We start from the raw sequence: 15,889 nt of genomic DNA, 5'->3' as shown, positions 1-15,889 counted from the left end.
TCCCGGAGCTCAAGGAGCAGACATCCAAGTCGGCCGGATGCTGCGGCCGCTGCCTCTGCACTTTTGGGGGCGTCAGAGCAAGAGCAGTTGCCATACAGCCCCCCTCCCCACATACACACCCCTATCCCGTCTGCATTACAGACTGGGCCAGCATGTGATCAGGCTGCTGATGCTTCCCGCTGCCAGTGACATCAGCCGGCTGAGCTGTGCAATAGAAAGCGGCATCATCCCTCACAGAATGGGGGAGGAGCAGGAGGGGACGACAGGGAGGAGACTTGCCTCCCCGGGAAAAGATAGCACAACAGCTACTTGGAACAGTCCGGGTGCAGTGCCGGTAAGTCAGGGTTCCGAGGCAGCGCCCTCCGGTCTCCAGCAATGGTGGCCAAGCGGCCCCGAGGCACGACTGAAGTCCTCTCCGCTGACAGCAAAGCCAAAGCAGTGACTGCCTGCTTGTGTAGCTCTGCCCTCCTGCCCCTCCCTTCCCCTCCCTCTGCTCTCCACCCCCAAACCCAAAAACACTCTAGTCCTGGATTCTCTCCAGCTGCTTGCTCAAGCCCTGGTTTTGCAGCCCAATGCAAAGCTTCACAATCCTGCTAGCAAAAATCTATGTGCTCCAAGTGGCCCCTGAGCAGCACCCTGACACAGCAGTGTTTACCACTGAGGGATGGGGTAACCTTCAGAAAACACTGCATACTGGGACCCTGGGAAACAACACCTGGTGCTCCAGGCTTGTCTGGAGCACATCACAGAGAAAAGGGGTCAGCTTCAGCAGAGGGAAGGGAGTCGCCGGGCTGCCCTGGTATGTCCCACCACCCACAGGCCAGAGTAAGCTCTGCCCTGACCAGGACAATTCCTGTCCCTGGTTCCTCTCGCCCCAACAGGATGGGCATGAGTCATGAGCAGCTCTGTCAGGTCCAGCCTCCCTTCCCTCGGGCGGCCGGACATAGGGACAGACTGAGGCAACACTGCTAAACAGTTCAGACAGACAGAAAGAAAAGCAACAGTCCCAGTGCTATTCTGCCCCTTCATAAATCCAGTGCTCAGGAGCTCCCACCAGCCGGCCCTGCCAACGCCCTGTCTCCGGCCTTCCAGGAGCACTCTGAGCCTCCCAGCTAGCCAGCTGGGAGGCTCACTGATGCCTCTGGCTGCTGGGGCCCTCACTCAGGGGTCCTGCTCAGGACCAAGGCCCCACTTCTGTGACCACTCACAGCTCCAGCAACAAAGTACAGCTCTGCCCAGATATTCTGGAACCTCCGCCATTTCCTCTTTGGTGACGTGCTCTCCCGTATCAGTCCTCTGCCATCATGACCTGTAGTCACAAGGCCTCCTCCCCAGAAAAGAGGGTAGAGAGCAAAGGTCCCAGCCTCAGCAGGCAGGCTGCTCACACCTAAACCATGCTGGTGGCAGTACTCCGCCTCACCTGTTCTCCCATGTCATACGGGCAGTGACCAATATAGACAGGGTCCCAGGTGGGCAGAGGCAAGAAAAACGCTATTAGCCACAGGATAAACTAGCGAGAACCACCTGCAGTACATACCCCTATGTCCTTGGGCACTCAGGCAGAGCTGAGAGGGGAGAAATGACCAGTCTGTAGGAGAGACTCCTCCCATTAGAGGTGGTTTTTTCTTTTTCTTTTTCCCTTCCTTTTTCTTTAGAGCTTTGCTGCTGTGTCATCCATCCACGTTATTCCTGTCTGGCTATAGATACTCTGCTCGCTCCCTGTCTGTGTTTGTTAAAACCTTGTTCACCACTGCACCATGTTGGTATTGTCCCCACCCCAGAACACTCCCCTCCTGCTTCTCTAGGTCCACCCTCACACAAGCTAAGGACAAACTTTAAAAATAATCTACGTGTACTAACTACAAAAACAATGCTGCCTTTAAAAACATCTATATTTCAGTACCTGTGCCCACTAAACCAGCTATCTATATAGTCCCTTCCACCCCACAGCGAGGCCACCTCTGCCTAGACACAACTGCCCCCACCCCACCCTGACCTCTAAAATGAGGGTATCTGTGTGCATGACTACCCCCATGCCTCTGGCAGGAAGGATCTAATCATCGACTATACTCTTGCTGCCCAAAGTCTAGTGAGGAAGACCAGCAACATCAGCATCACCAGGAGTTTGTTATAAATACACAATCTCAGCACCCCCGAGATATATGGAATTGACCTGCATCTTAACAAGATTACCAGCTGATATGTATGCACACACCAGTTTGAGCAATAGTATCTATACAACTTCCATAACCTTCCCATCCCAAGCTGACAGACCCAGGCTTCAGCAGCAGGGCTGTTTAAGGATACTGATGGCTACGTGCATCCAGCTCTGTGATCTGAACACAACTCTACTTTCACTCCCAGCATCCCCACCATAGGCATCACATCACCTCTATCCTTATCCAGACATCCCCCATCCCACATTCTCTTCCAGAAAAAGGCTTTCACAACCACTGCAGGGTTCCTTCACTAGATCCTAAAATCAATGAAGGCCATACCCATTAAATGCTTAGTGTAGCAGACTGGGAAAAATTAAGTAGCTTTAAAAGTCCAACAGGATCTTACTTTGCTCACCAAGTCTTGCCACTGTGTGATCTCAGTCAAGTTACTTAGCTTCTGAGCATCTTTGTAAGGTGGCAACAGCAGATCCTGATTCTTTCAGGATCACATAAAACATCTGGTACACTGTCCGACACAAAGCCTTTTATCAGTTTTCAGTAGGGTGACCATGTAATTTATCATCCAAACCAAGACGTTTTTGAGAGAAAGGAGGCAAATTTTAATAATCGTACCAGGACAAAACTTCCAGTTCTAAAAGAAGTCACAGAGATGTAAAGTACAAAGAACATAAGGTAAAGAGTTAGTGATACTGTAGTAATGTCGTATGGTGGCCAACAGTGACTATACTTACTGTGGTGGGCACGGGGTCAAATACAGAATTGTCCAATCACCATGCTGTACACCTGGAACTAACATCATATTGTACGTTAAACTACTCTTCAATTAAGAAAATCATACCAGGACAGCAATCTCAGAGATGGTAGGCCTGGTAGGCATGATCACTCTTATCTGGAGCCTTTGTGTTCAGAAACATTTTACTCAAGAAACAGACTCTCTTTCTGAAGTAATCCCTACACCCAACATGGAGCTCAAACTCATGACCTCGAGAACAAGAGTCACACACTTTACCAACTGTGCCATCCAGTTGCCCCTCCAGAAACAGGTTACCCAAAAACGCTCCTTTCCAATGACTAACTGATCCCTTCTATCCAAATTTACCCCTTGCTGTCCACCTCTTCTCCGTGTACTGAAAGAAAGTTTGAGAAGTAAACTGTCAACACAGCCTAACATGCAGTGAGGTAAGAGGTCTGAAAGGCAAAGGCTAACTGTACTGAGCAAAAGCTTTTCTTTGCTTCTCAAGCTCACAGCAGATGCTGGACAGGGATGTGACCCTTTTTACTGGAGGATATTATTTATAATCTTTTGCCCAGCTCCATCTACGTACTCTCAAGTACTAAAAGCTGATAACTGGCACAAGATGATGTGATAATTCTTATTCTAAGGCAATCTAATGAACAATGACTCTCAGTTTAAATGCTTTTTCCTACAAGTTTCCTTCATCCATACCCGTAACAAAGCTTCTGACTTAAGTTTCTTAATTTAGTTCAAAATTTTAAAACTCATTTCCCTTTGAAACTATCAGTTATCTTCTTTACAGTTAATCCCCCAAATTTCTTAGCAGGCAAACAACTCAGGGAAATAAGTAAATTGACCCAAAGGTCAAAGTTAGCCACAATCTCAACTAGAGCATCCCCTGGCAGACTCAAAATGCAGAGGTGAACCAGGGACCCTGGCTCCAGGGCTCAGAGTGACCTCATCTCTTATCTTTTCCATCTTCGTAAGAGGCTGTTGTTCCTCTGATGACTCCTCTGCCAGCAAAACTCAGCACAGCATTGCTCAGGGTCGTCTGCTGCCACCATTCTTGAGATCTGGAGACTAAGGGAAGACAAGAACTGTGCTATGAGGCCCTCACTTGTGAAGCCCTTAAGTTAGGAGGCTCCACTGTACAAAGGCAGATGGTGACTGCCAGAAGTTGGGTTGGCTTCACAGAACAGATGAATCACAAGCTGATCCTAGGAAAAAGATCTAGTTCCATGAGGAGGTAAGGTCAGCAAGGTGCGTTTGTACCAGTTGAACCAAGGCACGCCAAGTGAGGGATGTCTATGGACTCTTAAACAGGAAATAACAGGCTGAAGGGTCCAAGATGAACCAGAGATCGGAGCTCAGAAGGCCTATCAGGAGGCCAGGGATGAGAGGGAAGAAGAGCTGAAGGGAAATATGTTAAATGGCACAAGCAGACTACAAAGCTGCATCTATCTATACCATGATTAGAACAATGTGAAAATTCTGTCCATTGATGGACATTTTGGTAAAGAAACAGAAAAATATGAACAGCTACTGTATAAGGTCAGCAGACTACTAATGGATTTTCCTTTAGTCAGTGTACAATTATAACAATGCAGAATAAAATCCATCCTCTCCTGTCTTTTCCCTCTTTCAACCTAAGCAGCACACTATTATAGTTTGTTTAGCAACCACACTCGAGCCTTTTAAAAAAATCTCAACTTTATCCCCAAATTCCAGGCTCTGGGAATAGCAGGGATAGGACACTGCATTATTTGTTCCCATTAGATTCTTTCAAAAGACTAGCTTTATAGTCAGCTGAATCTCCTTAAATCAATGATTTATGGTTCTTAAGGTTTTAACAAGCCTATAAAGTAGCATTTCTAAGAATGTATTTCTAAAAAGACTGTCTGAAAGACAATTTTCTCACACAAAATCAAAAAAACCAAAATGATGATTTTGGAAATCCATCTTGGCAACTTAAAGAGAAAGAACAAACGTGCAAGAAGTCAGACATCTGTCAAGATCATTTCAACTGCTCTGTTTGTACTTTGGCCCTTAACTACTCATATGCCAGGGAGACTGCAAGCTTCTCCAGAGCAGTACTCCCCAAACTTTAAATGACTTGGGAATCTTTTTAAAACACTGATTCAGGTTCAGTGGGTCTGGGTCAAGCCCAGAATATGTGTTTCTAATCAACTCCCATATTATGTCGCATTCCTGGTATGCTGGCCACACTCCGAGCAGTACAATTTTAAAAGGGTTTTTCTACTCCAGATGGTCTCTTCCAAGTAATTCTTACTCACCCCATTCTTACCCAACACCACTTTCCTTCATGGTGTTCATTCTACTAAACAAGTACGTTCACTGGCTCCCTAATGCCTCTCATATCAAAGCCAATCTTCAGGCCCTGGCTTATTAACTTTCTCTTACACTAGTCACCAAACATTAAAGGCTTAGCTAGATTTAATCACAATTCCTCAGAAGTTCACACTCCAGAAAATAATTTATCGTTTATCGATGTGCTGATAAGTGAAACAACAGGTCAGATGAGAGAGCTTGCATGATGGCTAGGATACTCTGGAAAAGCTTACACATGATTTTACCTATGCATTAAATTATATTACAGATGAAAGTATGAGAGACAACCGATTTACTTTCTACAAACCATCAGAAAAATAGGATCATTGGCTTATTTTAGTCTTGACTGTTTTTAATAATCTTCAAATTCCACAAATTGTTTCAATAATCAAAAGTGATTTCTACAATATTCCTTAAAATAAACATTAATGTTTAGATTCTAAAATGTCATATACCATGTTCACATAATAGAAAATTCAATATTGTTAAAAAGTTAATTCCCACCAAAGTGATCTATGTGGTTAGTGCAACCCCAATGAAATACCTGGCCTTTGAGCAATTCAGTACGGAAAGACTTTTTAACAAATGGTGCTCGACTGACCAGACATCCACATGGGATAAAAAAAAAAAAAAAAAGAACCTTAACCTCTTACCTGACACCATATACAAACATTAATTCAATATGAATCCAAGAGATCTAAAAAAGGTAAAACCATAAGGCTACTCTAAGAAAACATCAACTGTCCTTGTGACTTAGGGTTGAGGAGTACACAGATGCATAGGTTTCCTAAGGAAGACACAGAAAGTAATGGTCATTAGAAAAAACTTTTGATACATGGGTCTTACCAGAATTAAACACTTCTGCTCATCAAGACTCCATTAAGAAAATAATGACAAGCTATGAAATGGGAGAAGATATCCGCAACCATATCTGATAAATAGCTAGTATGGACAATATAAAAGAAATCTTAACTCAAAAGTAAAGGAAAAAATATTTTCAAAAAGGCATAAAATATTGAAAAGGCATTTCAAAAAGATACATAACCAACAGGTCAGGAAGCACTTGAAAAAGTGCTCATCATTAGTCAAAGAAATGCAAATTGGACCACAAGAAACCACTACGTACCCACCAGACAGCTAAATTTAGAAAGACTGGCTCCACATTTTGCCAACATTTAGTGTTGCCGATGAGATCTTTCATGCATCATACATGCAGTACAATCACTTTTGAGAAAGGTCTGTGAATTTCTTGCACAACTAAACAGACTATTCTAGGACACAGCAATTCCACTCCAAAGTATTCAACCAAGTGGGATGAAAGTATGCTTTTACAAAAAGGTCTGTACATGAATGGTGATGGTCTTATTCATAATCACCAAACCTGGAGACAGCCCAAGTGACCATCAACAGAAGAATAAAGTGTGACACATGTATATACTGGAATATGACTCAGCGATCTAAAGGAATAAACTACTGATACATGCAACATAGATGAATCTTAATTACACTGAAATAAGCCTTACATAAATGTACTTTTACCTGAAGTTCTAGAACAGGCAAAACTCATATGATGAAATGAAATCCGATGGCTGCCTCTGGGAGAGGCAGCAGGGCCGTGGAAGGAGCGGACTGGGAAAAGGTAGGAAGGACCTTTGCGAGGGGAGGGTAATGCACTACAACTGACGGGAGTCCAAGTTGGGTGTGTGTTATTTGTCAGGATGAATCTCATGATCCACAGAGGATTTGTGCATTTGTGTATAAATTTTACCTCAAAATATTATCAGCAAATACTGAACATTAATGATATGCACACTGAAGTTTTTTGTTTTTTTTTTTAATGTTTTTGAGAGAGAGAGGCAGGGACGGAGGAAGAAGGGCAGAGTGAGGGGGACAGAGGATCTGAAGCCAGCTCCACACTGTCAGCACAGAGCCGAATATGGAGCTCGAACTCAAACTGTGAGATCATGACCTGAGCCGAAGTCAGACACTTAACCAGCTGAGCTACCCAGACGCCCCTGCACACTGAAGTATTTAGAGGTGAATTATATTCACATCGGCAACTTACTTTGAAACTAATTGTGAAAGGTAAACAGGTGAAAAGATAAATGGTTAAGGGGGTAAATAAACGAATACGGTGTAAAGCCAACTGACAAAATGTTTACCATAGTATCTAGGTGAAGGGCTTTATGGGTGTTCACTTCATAAATCATTCAGCTTTTATGTATGTTGGAAAATGTTCATAAAAATACCGGGTGAAAGCGAAGTCAGGCTTTTTCTGACAAAAGGCCAAGTCTGATTGAACTGATTGGTTTGACAATAAGAACAGACTTCATTAGATTTTATGGTTGACATTTTCCATAAGTACAGCAAGTTAAAATCTACAGACCTAAGGTTTTTGACAATACATACTTTACGTGAGAAGATAAAACACATCTTAAGATACTGTGCTGGCAAAGGTGTATTTTTAAATTAACATTATTTTAATTTTCTCAATCCTTTAGGTAAATTAAGGTAAACAAGGTCTCTAAGTCAAAGAATGATAGACATAGTTGTTATCTAAAGTCTTCATAAAGCTCTCTTGGTACACTTTCAAAAAACTGAGAAATTCAGTGACTGATGACTTGGGTAAATCTTTTTGCAAATTAGATGGTTTCCAGTTCCTTGTTTGTCACAAATATGAAGGATTAAATCGAACTGCCAGCAAGTACAAGCCTAAAAATAATGACAGATGTCTAACTTTTTGCTTGGAACTTGAGGAGTTCAAACAATTGAGACATGCTGCTCCAATTAACTCCTTCGTTTCCCATCTATTTATGTGAACAAGTTTACTCAGAACACAGATCTGGAAAAACAAAAAATAGGAATATATATCGTGTTGAAAACCCTGAGTCATTCCAGCAATAAGTGAGTCGTCCAAAATTACATGGGTTTTTAAATGTCCCATCTATCTCATTAAGAAGCATTTCCAATAAACAAAACTTTATAAAAATTTGTAACATTTAGATGGTCTTAATTGCCCCAGCAATCAAAGGCCATGGCAATCCAGAATACCTACAGCCTTTTACTCACAGAAAATAATTTAAGATTTCTATTTATGTACTGTTTTTGTTGCAGACAAGTGTAATGTAATCAGCCAAAGACCCGTAAGTGTACAATATTACATTAGGACAAAATTCTGTGGGAGAAGCAGACTACAAATATGAGGAAAGGAGAAAAGGAATAATGAAAAATTTTCTACTGTTAAAGAATGGGCTTACACATTTTTAAATAGAGAGGAAGTATCAAATACCTTTGATTTCCACTGGATACATTTTCACTTAAATGATTACTTAGATATCAAATTAAACATGCAAGAAGTATGTTGTATTTTAAAATTTTGTATGTTGTATTTTAAATTATTAAAATTTTTGTATGTTGTATTTTTGTATGTTGTACTTTAAATTATTTTAAATAATTACTGTGGTAAACTATACATCAAATTTTACCATTTTAGCCATTTTTAGGTATACAGTTCAGAGGCAGTTAAGTACATTCATATTTTTATGCATTTACCCACCACTATCTATTGTCAGAACTTCATTTCAAATTAAAACTCGGTCCCTGTTAAACCAACTCCCCACTAGCCCCATCTCCAGTACCTGGTAACTACTTTCTGTCTGTATGAATTCAACTCTTTCAGCACCTCACAGAAATGGAATCACAGATTATCTGTCCTGGTGGCTGACTTCTTTTACTTTGTATGATGTGCCAGGTTCATCCATGTTGTAAGCATGTATCAAAATTTCCTTCCTTTTTAAGGCTGAATAATATTCCACTGTATGTGGAGACCACATTTTGTTTCCTGCTCAACTGTCAAGGGACATTTGGGTTATTTCCACCTTCTGGCTATCGTGAATAGCACTGCTACGGACACTGGTGTACAAATATGGTTTCAATTTCCTTTTGTATATACCTCCAAGTAGAACTGCTGGATCATATGGTAATTCTAAATTTTTTTATTTTGGGGAACTATCATACTATTTTCCATAGTGGCTGCACCATTTTACATTCCACAGTGCACAAGTGTTCTAATTTCCCCACATCCTCACCAACACTATTTTCTTTTCTCTTCCTTCCTTCCTTCCTACAACCATCTTTATGGGGATGAATTGATGGTATCTCATTGTGGAGTATACTGGTGGGTTTTTTTTTTTAATTAATGGGATGTGTACAAACAATTGTTTGAATACTGTTGCTGCCTAGTTCATGAATCCCTTAGACCATGTTTAAAAAAAAAAATCTCCCCCACACCAGGATTTTATTGAACAATTTTTCTTCCTATGCCAACCAAGTGGTCCTTCAAGGCAAATGCCATCTTCCTAGAGGATTTTGCTTCACTGATCACAGAGATGATTCATGGATGAACATGTGACCCAATCTGGGCCAGAATAACCCCTTCCTAGGACATACAGATGAGTCCAGGCATAGGGACAACCCACACCAAGCTAACTGGGAGTCCTTTTTTGAATTTTCCTATTTAGATACAGTGGAGGAAGAACCATTTCCTAGCTTCAAGATGCTAGAGGATGTGAACATAACCCCTTACTCAGGTAATAGGCAATTGTGCAAAAGGAGAAAATAAAACCCACACTTGGAGAGAGAGACAGACAGGATCTTGGCAAGATTGAAGGCCCTGGATTCAGTGTCCTTACTTCGTTTTCCAGTCATTTCTTCCTATTCCATGAAGTATATACCAAAAGACTTCCAACAATTCTCAAATTTTGCCAAAGTTAGTTCTAATCAGGTGTTTGATCCGTTGCAAATAAGAGCACTGTGCAGGGATGCCTGGGTGGCTCAGTCGGTTAAGTATCCAACTTCAGCTCAGGTCATGATCTCACAGTTCGTGAGTTCAAGCTCCACATCGGGCAGTCAGCACAGAACCTGCTTCAGATCCTCTGTCCCCTTCTCTCTCTGCCATTCCCCCTGCTCACGCTCTCTCAATCTCTCACTCTCAAAAATAAAAATTTAAATTTAAAAAAGATTAAGAAGGGGCGCCTGGGTGGCTTGGTCGGTTGAGCGTCCGACTTCGGCTCAGGTCATGATCTCACGGTCTGTGAGTTCGGGCCCCACGTCGGGCTCTGTGCTGGCAGCTCAGAGCCTGGAGCCTGTTCGGATTCTGTGTCTCCCTCTCTCTCTGCCCCTCCCCTGTTCATGCTCTGGGTCTCAAAAATAAATAAATGTTAAAAAAAAAAAAAATTAAAAAAAAAAAAAAAAAGATTAAGAAGAGTGCTCTGCGTAATTCAGGTCCTTTATCAAGGATTGACCAAACAAATAATTACTACATGCAGGATGAGGACTCTGGGACAAATGCCCCCAATTCCCTGCCACCAGATGAGAGTGAATCAATCACAAAGGATCTAAAAGCACACTTGGTTAAATCTCCCATCCCCCAACTGGAGAGCAAACAAGCCCCAGAGAGGGTCAAAGTGACAAAGCTACTAAGTGGAAGAGGTGGGATCCAAATCCAGGATGAACCTGCTCTATTGCTTCTCTCCTACCCTGGGCACTTTCTTAGGCCCAGGTCTGCACTCATACATGTCCCAACTCAAATTCTTGGGTGCCTGGGTGGCTCAGTTGGCTGGGCGTCCGACTTCGGCTCAGGTCATAATCTCATGATTTGTGGGTTCCAGCCCCGTGTCAGGCGCTGTGCTGAAAACCTGGAGCCCGGAGCCTGCTTCGGCTTCTGTGTCTCCCCCTCTCTCTGCCCCTCCCATGCTCATGCTCTCTCAGTAATAAATAAAAAACGTTAAAAAAATTTTTGAAAAAGACAATTAAAAACAACAACAACAACAACTTGTATTCTCATTTTCCACTTAGGCCCCTGTGGAGTTTTGTACTAAAGCCACCTCTTCCTATCAAGAGATCAATTCTTACAACTAGCTTCTCTCCGCTCTTATTACCATCCCCCTCCCCCAATCTCTCACTTCTTCAGCAAAATGTCAAGGTCACATTCTGGTACATCCAAGATTCCACTGCCAGGTGTGTGTATTATTTTTGAAAGTGACAATTTAGCTTCTTCCCAATGGAAAGAGGCCACCTTATTCAAATCCAGCTCCACCTCATCTATGGCTCCCGGTTTGGCAGGTGCTCCAGCTCTCGGAGGCTTGAGTCCAGAATACCACACGCTGCCAGAGGGTGTGCCCAACTGTATATAAAACTAGCCTCGTGTAAACACGATGAAATGATGCTATACTGTTCAAATCTGGGGTTTACATAAGTTCCTTAAACACGACACCAGACTGGAGACCCCTTACAGTGCGAAACCACAACAGAGCTAGAAAATATAAAAGCTAGTGATGTGAAAACAACCATGTGCTTTCATATACTATGGAAAAGTAAACTGGTACATTTCTGGAAGGTAATGTGACATGTGCACTCAAAGCTTTGAAAGATACTTATTTGATTAAAGAATTTTACTTCTAGAGATTTATTTATTCTGTGTCCAAATAACCACAGATACAGACAAAAGATTTAACTTTAGGCACTTCTACTAGTGTTTAAAACAGACACCTATTTAAGCAAATGATCTATAGTAGTTCGAAATTCTTAACTTTTGTATACAATGAACAATTTGGCAGTCTGCTAAAGCCTATCGATACTAAGATTAATGTTGTTCAATATATAAAATAGTGATAATTTTTGAAGTAATGAATATAAAAAACTTTTTAAAATATGTTCAGTGACTGTAAAGAAGTCAAATATAAAATGTCTGACCATCCTAATGAAGATTATCATTACCAAAGTATTAGGCCTTGCTAATATTATTGTGATTTGTTGCCAACATTTACAACAGCAAGAAATGCTACATTTCAGATAAATACTGGTGAAAATAAAGATCTATTCACCTGTCCATGTTACTAGACTCCCTGAGTTCTATCCAAGAATCTAGGGTAAGAATCTCCTATTGCATCTATTTACACAGTAAAACGCTATGTAACCTTGACAGGGACATAGGAAATGAATGACATTAAAAGAAATAGAAAAAAAAAATAGAAAGCGGCAAATCACTATACAGTGTATTCAGAAAGCTTTCATTTTAATAAATATATACTGTATCTATGTTAGAAAAATACTGGATACGCTAAAATGTTAACCGTTATCTCTGACTAGTGGGATTACACAGGATTCTTTTCCTTCTTTCTGTTTCCTTCAAAATGTTTTACAATGAACATATTTAAACAAGAAAAACATACAGCTTATTAAACAGGGTAAAGGTAATTTAAAATTTAATATCCCCTAAATAAATTTGAAAAAACTTCTAAGAATTTTTACAAAGAAAAATCCTTATTAAAAGATTTTAAATTTGACATTAGGAGTTCGAGGACAATCCAAAATTAGGATAATTTAAAATACAGTAAGCCACAGAACATTAAAGATATAAGGGACTTTGGAATCCACTTAGCCCAAGCCCCTCACTTCACAGCAGTAACACTCTCTCCAAGTGTGAATTCTGGCTTTACCCATTCACGTCTGCGCAGTTCCCTTTCATACCATAGCTGTATTTCTTTTTTAATAAGAAATGAGTACAACACCTACATGCAGAAGTTGGGATGCACACACTACAGTGGGAGTAATTCTGCCTGTGATCAAAACATCATGGAGACTTAGGTTTGAGCAGCAAAGCCCTGACCCTCCAGCAGATGGGGATGGTAGCACACAGGCCAAGGCTTGCAGAAATGAAACGTCACACTCCCTACTTCATAAAGTGACAAAAAGAGCAGAGTTCGTGGACAGGCTCTAGAACACTCTCCTAGGACCTTTCTCCTTCCATGGACTGGAGTGTCAGGGCTGCTTCCCCCTCTCAGCAGAGCACCTCTGTACTCAACTCTATACCTCAAGTCCAAGCATTGTTCTGCCTTCTCTCTGCAGACAGTATCCCTTGGAGCTGGCTGAGAAAGTAAAAGAGCAGGAGGGAGCAGAGTTGGACACAGTGAGGGACAGACATTAAGGTGCTGGCATCCAGTGTGTGCCTGCTCTCCACTCCACATCTGTGATCCTGCCCTACAACAGGCCCGTAGAGATTATTTTTAAATAAAAATAAATAAAAATTCTGGTAACTTGGGTGTTATTGGAACACTTTTAAGTAAGGTTCAGAACGTGAGGACGTAAATCTACATTTCTAACTATATATTATGAAACCTAAGTACACATCAACTACTTCTGATGGGAATTTACATTCCAATCAAGACAGGCTGTGAATGCAAAATCTAATGTAGGTCATTAGAATAAACTGCATATAATCTTGCAATAAATGTATATCAAATCATGCTATACACCTAGTACTATACATTATACATCAGTTATATCTCAATAAGAACTTTTTTTAGTTTATTTAGAAAGAGTGTGCACACATGCTTGAGAGAAGGGCAGAGAGAGAGAGAGGGAGAGAGAGAATCCCAAGCAGGCTTTGCGCTGTTAGCACAGAACCTAATGCAGGGCTCCAACTCACAAACTGTGAGATCATGACCTGAGCCAGTATCAAGAGTCAGGTGCTTAATTGACTGAGCCACCCAGGTGCCCCTCCTAAGAATTTTTAGGGGCCCCTGGGTGGCTCAGTCAGTTAAGCATCCAACTCTCAGGTTTTGGCTCACGTTGTAAATCAGTTTAACAATACACTTGAAAAGTATCCTTCATCAGGGAAATATTAACCAACCTTCCCCTACTGGGACAGGAACCTTTTTTTTTTTTTTTTAAAGACTTTATTTTTTGGGCACCTGAGCCAGCCGGTGTTTATAGTGTGGAGCCTGCTTGGGATTCTGTCCCTCCTTCTCTCTGCCCCTTCCATGCTTGTGCTCACTCTCTCTCTCAAAAAAAAAAAAAAACTTAAAAAAAATAAAAAGATTTAAAGCACTTTAATCCATGGCACCATTTGTAAAGACCTCTACTTTCACGTATTATTTTCCTTTAAAAAGAAAAAAGGCACATTAAACAAATCTCTCCGAATTTTGGTCACAGTAAGAAGTTATCCAAGTTAAATTTTGTCTAAAACAGAGGGATTGCTGGTAAAACCACAAAGTCAACTGATGTGCCTAAGGATGAACACTTACAAGTTAGTCCGTACTTTTTTTTGAGAGAGAGAGAGGAAGGGAGAGCATCATGGGGGAGGGGCAGAGAGGGTGACAGAGGATCTGAAGCAGCCTCTGCACGGACAGCATTAAGCCTGATGCAGGGCTCGAACTCACGAACAATCAGACTATGACCTAAACACACTCAACTGACTGAGCTGCCCAGGAGACCCTTAGCCTGTGCTTCTGTGTTCAGTGGGAAAGAGTCCAAGGACAGAGGTTCAAAGTGGAGTCACAGCTATTCCAAATCTGGATCTGTACCTGCACACACACCTTCCTAGGCAGAGATGTGGAGTGACACAAGTGTGACTTCAGGTCAATTACTATTCCTATTCCTAGCCATCAGCATGTCCTCAAGAGTTAAAACTGCCTATAAGGAGTGTTTGCCACTCCAAGCCCATTTTTTTTTTAACGTTTATTTATTTTTGAGACAGAGAGAGACAGAGCATGAATGGGGGAGGGGCAGAGAGAGGGAGACACAGAATCTGAAACAGGCTCCAGGCTCTGAGCAGTCAGCACAGAGCCCGACGTGGGGCTCGAACTCACAGACTGCGAGATCATGACCTGAGCCGAAGCCGGCTGCTCAACCGACTGAGCCACCCAGGCGCCCCTCCAAGCCCATTTTAATGTCCTCACGGGACTTTATTCACAGGAACTATGTGACAATGAATTAAAAAGCTATATATTTTCTTTTAACTTCACTATAAAGAAAGGAATGACAATGGTTTTTCAGGCCCTTCGGTTTTTCCAGAGTACCTAGTGGAGTTTCCACTGAAAGAGAAAAAGAAGGTCAGTAGGAAATTCAACAAGAGAAAAGATAAAAGACTAATACTGTGTTTAGGGAAAAAAAAAACAAAAGTTGTTCCACTTTAAAACAAATGGGAATTCAACTACGAATTCTGCTTACCAAATCAGAAAAATTAAAGGTATAATACGCAGTGGTGGAGTCACTTTGATAATTTTCTTCTCTGCATAATACATAAGACAAGTACTCTCAAATTGCTGGAGGGACCATAAAAGGAAAGCATTCCCATAAATCATCAGAGCTTAAAAAATTAAAACTGTTCAACTTAGTAACTGTATTGCTAAGAATCTCTAAGTGAATACTCATTAATGCAGGGAAATGCCTGCCTATAGAGATGTTTGTCACAAAGCTATTAATGGTGAAAAGCTGAAAATAACTACTTCTCTCATGAAGAGATAGGGACTTAGCCAGTAATATTCCTTTCTCCGCACATGATACAGGTGAATGCGTAAGAAGTTTGGGAGGGAGAATAAACCACACAAAGCAAGACTACAACTGCGTGAAAATGTCCAGAAGTACACAGAGACGAACAGTCATCCAAACAACCCAAGTAGACTATAGGGAGAATTTATAAACTGGTACTGAATTTCCCAAATCCTCTATAACAAATATAAATCACACAGAAAAAATTCAGAAAATGGTTTTTAAGAATTTAAAATCTGGGTATGTTCTCTGTCAAAGGAATTCATGATACATTCAACAACAGTGTATTTAA

At 41.4% G+C, this 15,889-nt stretch overlaps 1 protein-coding gene across 15 annotated transcripts in view; it reads right to left on the bottom strand.

Annotated features, from left to right (window-relative positions):
* CPEB1 (cytoplasmic polyadenylation element binding protein 1) overlaps positions 1 to 15,889 on the bottom strand; it is a 90,549-nt gene that overhangs the window by 26,076 nt on the left and 48,584 nt on the right. Inside the window, exon 1 of one of the 15 annotated variants that reach the window (XM_060617557.3) lies at positions 280 to 444. The exons of 13 other annotated variants lie outside the window; for them this stretch is intronic. The gene's annotated coding sequence lies outside the window, so the exon portion shown is untranslated. Of the gene's footprint in view, positions 1 to 119; positions 140 to 279; positions 445 to 15,889 lie in introns of those variants that run through there. One more of the 15 variants, XM_060617559.3, reaches the window with a different exon arrangement.

Source organism: Panthera onca, chromosome B3 (genome assembly GCF_046562875.1).
Source record: "Panthera onca isolate mPanOnc1 chromosome B3, mPanOnc1 haplotype 2, whole genome shotgun sequence".
In the NCBI taxonomy this organism is placed as follows: Eukaryota; Metazoa; Chordata; class Mammalia; order Carnivora; family Felidae; genus Panthera; species Panthera onca.
The sequence above is the reverse complement of the archived record's forward strand: the minus strand, read 5'-3'. Positions and strand labels throughout refer to the sequence as shown.